Below are 8712 nucleotides of genomic sequence, written 5' to 3'. Positions count from 1 at the left end.
CGTAGCCCTGTACTCAGCCTCATCCCCCTTGCTGATGCATCCAACTATTACAGAGTCATCAGAAAACTTCTGAAGATGACAAGACTCTGTGAAGATGACAAGAATCTATGCAGGACTGTACCCGACAGGATGGATAAAGAACCAAATGTGCAAATACAAAAGGAAAAAAATACAACAATAATAATAATAATAACAAATAAGCAACAAATATCAAGAGCACGAGATGAGTCCTTGAAAGTGAGTCCATATGTTCTGGGAACAATGCAGTTTTGGGGTAAGTGGAATTGAGTGAAGTTGTGCGACTGGTTCAAGAGCCAGTGGTTGAGGGGTAATGACTGTTCCTGAATTGTGGTGTGAGTCTCGAGGCTCCTGTACCTTCTTCCTGATGGCAGCGACAAGAAGAGAGCATGACTTGGGTGGTGGGAGTCTCTGATAGTGGGAAAGCACTCCATGTAGATGCTCTTAGTGGTGGGGAGGGCTTTACCTGTGATAGAATGGGATTGCTTGAACTGATGTTTGGTCTTCAGAATGTTGCTCTTTTAAATAATAATAATAATATTTGTAGAGTACTTTTCATACATCATAGTTCAAAGTTCTTTACAATGGGATAAAGTGACATTTTTTTTCTGAGAGAGATTGGTTAGAGTTAAGTAACTGGCAGAAGAACAGCTGAGAAGTCGAGCAAGACTCTAAAACAGAAGTGGTGCTGTTCTGTACTCCGGTCGCAGACCATTGAGAGCTTTAAAAACAAGTAAGAGAATTTTAAATTTGGTCAATTCTAAAAGATCCCAGAAGCCAATGCAGAGTAGCTAGGACAGGAGTGATATGCTCCCTCATCCTTGTTTTAGCTAAAGCTCTAGCAAAGGCAATCTGAAGGAGTTGAAGTTTGTCAATACATTACTTTGGAAGGCCAGTAAAATGTGCATGGCAGTAATCTAGTCTATTTGATAGAAAGGCACAATTTATTTTTTCAGCTCCATTATGTGACAGAATCGGACGTACCGTTCCTAAATTTGTGAAGAATAGAAATGTTTCTCTGCTATCTCATTGTTATTTATGTGGCCCTGTACTTGTTTCAGATTCCATTGAGTGAGTGGAGATCTACTTCAATGGCGACATGTGGCCTGTCCCACTTGTAACACAGCCAGTGACAATGGCCACATTGTTGGATGAAAATGTATAATTTTAGGGTGATTTTCTCTGGAGCAACTTTTTTTTTTCTTAAATAAAGCGTCCTTTCACTACTATGCTGGATTACATAAAATATAGTCTATGGAACAGAAATATTAACCATTCTGTGTTAGAGCCAAACTCTTGACAAAGGAGTAAAGTTATCATCAGGAAAGGCATCCAGCTGTGCAAGCCTCTGGCAAACCAGCAGGGCGTGAATCGAAGGTCCCGATCTAGCCAGGGTATACATTGCAGCCAATGAGTCACACTAAAGATACATACAATTCAAACAGTAGGGTGCAAACTTCTGATACATTAAGCTACTTTCACAGCAGAATCCAAGGAGGAAGAATACATCACAGAACCAGGTTATTCAGCCAATAAATCAATACCTTACTTACGGCTCAAAGGAAGACCATACTCCCTTTGTTTATTCTGTCCTCTCAGTATACTCTCAGGCTCTTTACCCATGGGGGATCCTTTAAATGTATTGAGCTATTCATCTCTGACAGTGTAACGGCTCTCTGAACAAAGAACTGTGAATTCCTTCTTTGATATACAGTGACTGTTTTACACTGGTGTCCTCTGACATCTTTACTAATCTAACTCCATCGAACTCCTCTTTCATTTTTCAACACCTCCGTCTTCCTGTTGAATCTTGTCAAGGCACCATTCTGCAGACATTATTAGTTCTCTAGAATCTTGACTTAAACTTTTTGTTATCTATTCTTGGCAATGGTGATGATCTGAATTATTATTGTGATTGTATTTCCCAGATAGCGTTTGATGGAGAGCACCGGATGCAGTGTATTACCCCAGCCGATTCACAGGTGAAGTGTTGCCTCACCTGGAAGGACTGTCTGGGGCCCTGAGTGGTGGTGAGGGAGGAAGTGTAAGGGCATGTGTAGCACTTGTTCCACTTACAAGGGTAAATGCCAGGAGGGAGATCAGTGGGAAGGGACGGGGGGGACGATTGGACAAGGGAGTTGCGCGGGAAGCAATCCCCGCAGAAAGCAAAGGTGGGGGGAGGGAAAGATATACTGCGTCCGGTGCTCCCGATTCGGCCTTCTATATATTGGTGAGACCCGACGCAGGCTGGGAGACCGTTTCGCTGAACACCTATGCTCTGTCCGCCAGAGAAATCAGGATCTCCCAGTGGCCACACATTTTAATTCCATGTCCCATTCAAATTCTGATATGTCTATCCACGGCCTCCTCTACTGTCAAGATGAAACCACACTCAGGTTGGAGGAACAACACCTTATATTCCGTCTGGGTAGCCTCCAACCTGATGGCATGAACATCGACTTCTCTAACGTCTGTTAATACCCCCCTTCCTTTCTTACCCCATCCCATATTTATTTATTTATTGTTTGTTTGCTTGTTTGTTTGTTTATTTATTATTATTAATTATTATTTTTTTCTCTCTCCTTTTTCTCCCTCTGTCCATCTCACTATACTCCTTGCCCATCCTTTGGGCTTCCTCCCTCCCCCTTTCTTTCTCCCTAGGCCACCCGTCCCATGATCCTCTCCCTTTTCCAGCCTCATATCCATTCTGCCAATCAATTTCCCAGCTCTTAGCTCCATCCCTCCCCCCCCGTCTTCTCCTATCATTTCGGATTTCCCCCTCCCCCTCCTACTTTCAAATCTCTTACTATCTCTTCTTTCAGTTAGTCCTGACGAAGGGTCTCGGCCCGAAATGTCTTCCTATAGATGCTGCCTGGCCTGCTGCGTTCACCAGTATTTTGTGTGTGTTTCTTGAACTTCCAGCATCTGCGGATTTCCTCGTGTTTGAGCCCTGTAGGAGTGTCTGTTCTGGTAGGGAATAACTTATCCATCCGCCTTCTTTTTCGTAGGTGGTGTCTTGAGATTTGAGGATGCCACCAGATTTCTGAAGGAACATTGAACCCATGAACACTATCTCACTACTTTTTTCCTCCTTTTTCACTACTCTTTAATTTAACTTTTTAAATATATAAATACTTCTTACTGTAAGTTACAGTTTTCATTATGTATTGCAACATACCACTGCCACAAAACAACAAATTGCACGTCATATGCCAGTGATATTAAACCTGATTCTGATTCTGACTTGGCTCCACTTCAAGTTGCCCAGTTGCCAACAAGACCAGGTGGGTGGTGGGGTGGAGATATGTCTCTACCAAAGGAGGTGTAAGGTATTCCTTCCCTCTGCTAGTCTGCAAGTCACCTTTTGTCAAGGTGTAGCGCATGCTCAGCAGCCCCCCCACCCCCACACTCCCACCCCAGGATCAGGGTTACTTGAAGCCATGGGAGCAGGTGGTGGATGGTTGTATGGGCAGCTGGTGCATATCACATGAGCTGGTTATGCGAACACTGACACCAGGCAGACAATCTCTGAGGTCACCTGCCATGTAAAGAAACTGCCCAGAAGAAGTCAATGGCAAAACTCTTCTGTAGAAAAAGTTGTCAAGAACAATCATAGACTATGATCGCCTACGTCATACAACTTGGTGCATAATGACGACGATGATGATGAATGAGACCAGGGTATGAAGCACAGACTCTGCCACAGATGGGGCATAAGGTGCCTGATGGACTGGATGGTTTGAGTGTTTTCCTTCCACAGCTTATAAACTTGGACTGTACTCCTTGGAGTTTAGAAGAATGAGGGGGAACCCCATAGAAACATTTCAAATGTTGAAAGGCATGGACAGAGTGGATGTGGCAAAGTTGTTTCCCATGGTGGGGGAGTCTAGTATGAGAGGGCATGACTTAAGGATTGAAGGGCGCCCATTCAGAACAGAGATGCGAAGAAATTTTTTTAGCCAGAGGATGGTGAATCAGTGGAATTTGTTGCTATGGGTGGCAGTGGAGGTCAAGTCATTGGGCGTATTTAAGGCAGAGATTGATAGGTATCTGAGTAGCCAGGATATCAAAGGTTATGGTGAGAAGGCAGGGGAGTGGGATTAAAAGGGAGAATGGATCAGCTCATGATAAAATGGCGGAGCAGACTAAATGGGCCGAATGGCCGGCTTCTGCTCCTTTGTCTTATGGTCTTATCCAGGCCTTCTGTGTGCTCCAAATGTATTGAACTTGAGGTTGTCATTAACATACTCCTTGTCCACTGTAGAGAAATAAAGTAGGGAAGCAAGCCACCTGGCCCAACTCAACCAGGTAGACCAGGGTGCTTTCCTGAACTAATCCAGTGGCCTGCATTTGGCCCATACCCCGTGTGCCACGTCATAGGTCAAACCAATACATTGCAAACTTCAACAACAACAGGAATTCTGCAGATGCTGGAAATTCAAGCAACACACATCAAAGTTGCTGGTGAACGCAGCAGGCCAGGCAGCATCTCTAGAAAGAGGTGCAGTCAACGTTTCAGGCTGAGACCCTTCGTCAGGACTAACTGAAGGAAGAGTGAGTAAGAGATTTGAAAGTGGGAGGGGGAGGAGGAGATCCAAAATGATAGGAGAAGACAGGAGGGGGAGGGATAGAGCCGAGAGCTGGACAGGTGATAGGCAAAAGGGATACGAGAGGATCATGGGACAGGAGGTCCGGGAAGAAAGACGGGGGGGGGGCAACCCAGAGGATGGGCAAGGGGTATATTCAGAGGGACAGAGGGTGAAAAAGGAGAGCGTGAGAAAGAATGTGTGTATAAAAATAAGTAACAGATGGGGTACGAGGGGGAAGTGGGGCATTAGCGGAAGTTAGAGAAGTCGATGTTCATGCCATCAGGTTGGAGGCTACCCAGACGGAATATAAGGTGTTGTTCCTCCAACCCGAGTGTGGCTTCATCTTTACAGTAGAGGAGGCCGTGGATAGACATGTCAGAATGGGAATGGGATGTGGAATTAAAATGTGTGGCCACTGGGAGATCCTGCTTTCTCTGGCGGACAGAGCGTAGGTGTTCAGCAAAGCGGTCTCCCAGTCTGCGTCGGGTCTCGCCAATATATAAAAGGCCACATCGGGAGCACCGGACGCAGTATATCACCCCAGCCGACTCACAGGTGAAGTGTCGCCTCACCTGGAAGGACTGTTTGGGGCCCTGAATGGTGGTAAGGGAGGAAGTGTAAGGGCATGTGTAGCACTTGTTCCGCTTACACGGATAAGTGCCAGGAGGGAGATCAGTGGGGAGGGATGGGGGGACGAATGGACAAGGGAGTCGCCGCTTACACGGATAAGTGCCATGAGGGAGATCAGTGGGGAGGGATGGGGGCTCTCTTGTCCATTCATTCCCCCCCATCCCTCCCCACTGATCTCCCTCCTGGCACTTATCCGTGTAAGCGGAACAAGTGCTACACATGCCCTTACGCTTCCTCCCTTACCACCATTCAGGGCCCCAAACAGTCCTTCCAGGTGAGGCGACACTTCACCTGTGAGTCGACTGGGGTGAAAAACTGCATCCGGTGCTCCCGATGTGGCCTTTTATATATTGGCGAGACCCGACGCAGACTGGGAGACCGCTTTGCTGAACACCTACGCTCTGTCCGCCAGAGAAAGCAGGATCTCCCAGTGGCCACACATTTTAATTCCACATCCCATTCCCATTCTGACATGTCTATCCATGGCCTCCTCTACTGCAAAGATGAAGCCACACTCAGGTTGGACGAACAACACCTTATATTCCGTCTGGGTAGCCTCCAACCTGATGGCATGAACATCGACTTCTCTAACTTCTGCTAATGCCCCACCTCCCCCTTGTACCCCATCTGTTACTTATTTTTATACACACACTCTTTCTCTCACTCTCCTTTTTCTCCCTCTCTCCCTCTGAATATACCTCTTGCCCATCCTCTGGGTTCCCCCCCCCCTTTTCTTTCTTCCCGGACCTCCTGTCCCATGATCCTCTCTTATCCGTTTTGCCAATTACCAGTCCAGCTCTTGGCTCCATCCCTCCCCCTCCTGTCTTCTCCTATCATTTTGGATCTCCCCCTCCCCCTCCAACTTTCAAATCCCTTACTCACTCTTCCTTCAGTTAGTCCTGACGAAGGGTCTCGGCCTGAAACGTCGACTGCACCTCTTCCTAGAGATGCTGCCTGGCCTGCTGCGTTCACCAGCAACTTTTATGTGTGTTGCATTGCAAACTTCACAATGTTATACTCCTAAAAAGTAAAGCAAAAAACAGACAAGTCAGAGAAAAAATGTAGTCTTTAACAGAGTGACTAAAAGTGAATTGGTAACTCACTTGGAATAGAGCTCAAGAATGATAGAACGGTTAGACCACGTGGCAACTCTGAAGTGTCTTAAATGGCATCCATCACCTGCTTCACTCACCTCAGCGCTGAATGGATTTCACAGCAGTGCACTCTGCACCTCATGATCCATGTCTTTTTTGTTGACACTTTGATACAGTTTGTGAGATTTGATCGTAGCGCTTCAGCACCGAACTGACTCCGTGACCGTGGACTCACTGTCGGGAACTCTCAGGTTCATGTTCTGCCTGTTATTTGTTTACTTTTTTATTGTTTGCACGATTCGGTGTTTGATGGTATTTGTTGTGTAAGGTTTTTTTAAATGGGTTCTATTGTGTTTCTTTGTTTTGTGGCTGCTTACGGAAAGAAGAATCTCAAGGCTGTGCGCAGTATACACACTGTATTATAATAATGAATGTACTTTGAACCAACATCTTGCATCCTTATGAGGAATTAGCAGGAACAGCATTTTCACAATTTTGACATGTTGCATTTTATAGTGGATCAAATGTAAGCAATATCTCACCTTAAATGTTCATATTGATCTATACCATCACACACAGTTGTATTGGTGATTGATATCATCCGCCAAAAATATTAAAAATATTCCACTAAGCAATGGACAATAACTTGGAGAGCATGGAACCCTGCCCTTGTAACCAGGCCAACATTTTCATTCCATCATTAATGAGGAACACAATCTTTCTACTTTAGATGTGGTTCCAAAAACAGTAATTGTCTATCTGGAATTAAAAATTGATGCCAACAATTGTTGACCTCATGACGACATAATTAGAGCCTTTGTAAAGGCAAAGAGATCAAAATGAGATGCATAACTTTGTTTTTATATATAGTCCAGAATTCATCACCATCATCATATGCCATGTCATGTGACGTAGGCGATCACGGCCTATTCACGACCATGATTGTTCTAGGCAAATTTTTCTACAAAAGTCGCCTGCCATTGCCTTCTTCTAGGCAGTGTCTTTATAAAACGGGTGAGCCCAGCCATTATCAATACTCCAGAGATTATCTGTGGTCGCATAACTAGGACTTGTGATATGCAGCAGCTGATCATATGACCATGCACCAGCTGCTCCCACGGCTTCTTGTGACCCTGAACAGGGAGCTAAGCAGGTGCTACACCTTGCCCAAGGGTGACTTTCAGGCTAGCAGATGGAAGGAGTGCCTTTCACCTCCTTTGGTAGAGACATATCTCCACTCTGCCACTCAAGTTCAAAATTATACATCAACTTTAGCAGATATATTAAAGGTACTTTTCTTTTCCAATATTTTTATTAATTAATTTACATATAAGAATACAGAGTACAGGAAAAAAATATATATCAATACATTATACTAAATCGCATATAAAGACTCCTTACCCTATATTCATACAAGTCAACCAATTCGTAACATCGAAATATAGTAATTTTATTATATAAAAAAATCTAACCCACTACCAAGACCGAAGCTAAGAAAAAAAGGAAAAAAAAATTATTAGTCATCATCAGTGCTTTAACAGCAAATCAAAGGTTTTGAAAATAATCCAGAAAAGGTCCCCACAATGTTTGAAAGTCTTGACTAGATTCAGAGATTGAACATCGAATCTTCTCTAAATTTAAACATGACATCACATCACGTAACCATTGGGCGTGATTAGGAGGGGCGGCATCTTTCCATTTAAGCAAAAGAGACATAAGAACCAAGTATTAAGGGTTCTAATATCACTCCCTGCATCAGGTACTGATATAAAATAAGCAAAGGAAAATATTCAGCTTATGCAGAAATGAAGCCGTGTACAGTTATTGGTAAACTAGGACAAATCAAGGACATTGAATCTTACACGTGGTGTTTCAAACTGTGGTATGGTTTCCGTCACAGTCAAATTGTAGATTGGAAACATAACATAGTATTCATAATGCAATTATAAGCCAGTCTTAGACAAACTAAACTCAGAATATAATCGTATTGTAATAAATTAAATCTATTGCCAGAAACATTAACAATTGGCCAATTATTGAGAGGGGTCTGGAAGATTTAATTTCAATATGAATAGTTTATCAAATGTAGACATGAGACCACCAAAAGCACCTGAATAAATATGAATGTAGCCAACATATCTATTTCAGATATGACATCGGTTTTGTCATAACTGAAAGCAATAATTGCATCGGTCCTATTGATATGCATTTTAAACGAATTGAAGTTTTTCACAGCAGCAAACAAGAACAACAGGAAGCTGCAATCAACTTCTGACATAACTACAGATAGGATGTCAGATAGCGACCACAATTCAGGTCATATCTGATCGAGTACTTAATGGAAAGGAATGGTATCAAACACAGAATGATTTCCCTCTAAC

Source organism: Mobula hypostoma, chromosome 1 (genome assembly GCF_963921235.1).
Source record: "Mobula hypostoma chromosome 1, sMobHyp1.1, whole genome shotgun sequence".
In the NCBI taxonomy this organism is placed as follows: domain Eukaryota; kingdom Metazoa; phylum Chordata; class Chondrichthyes; order Myliobatiformes; family Myliobatidae; genus Mobula; species Mobula hypostoma.
Note: the sequence above shows the minus strand (reverse complement) of the source record.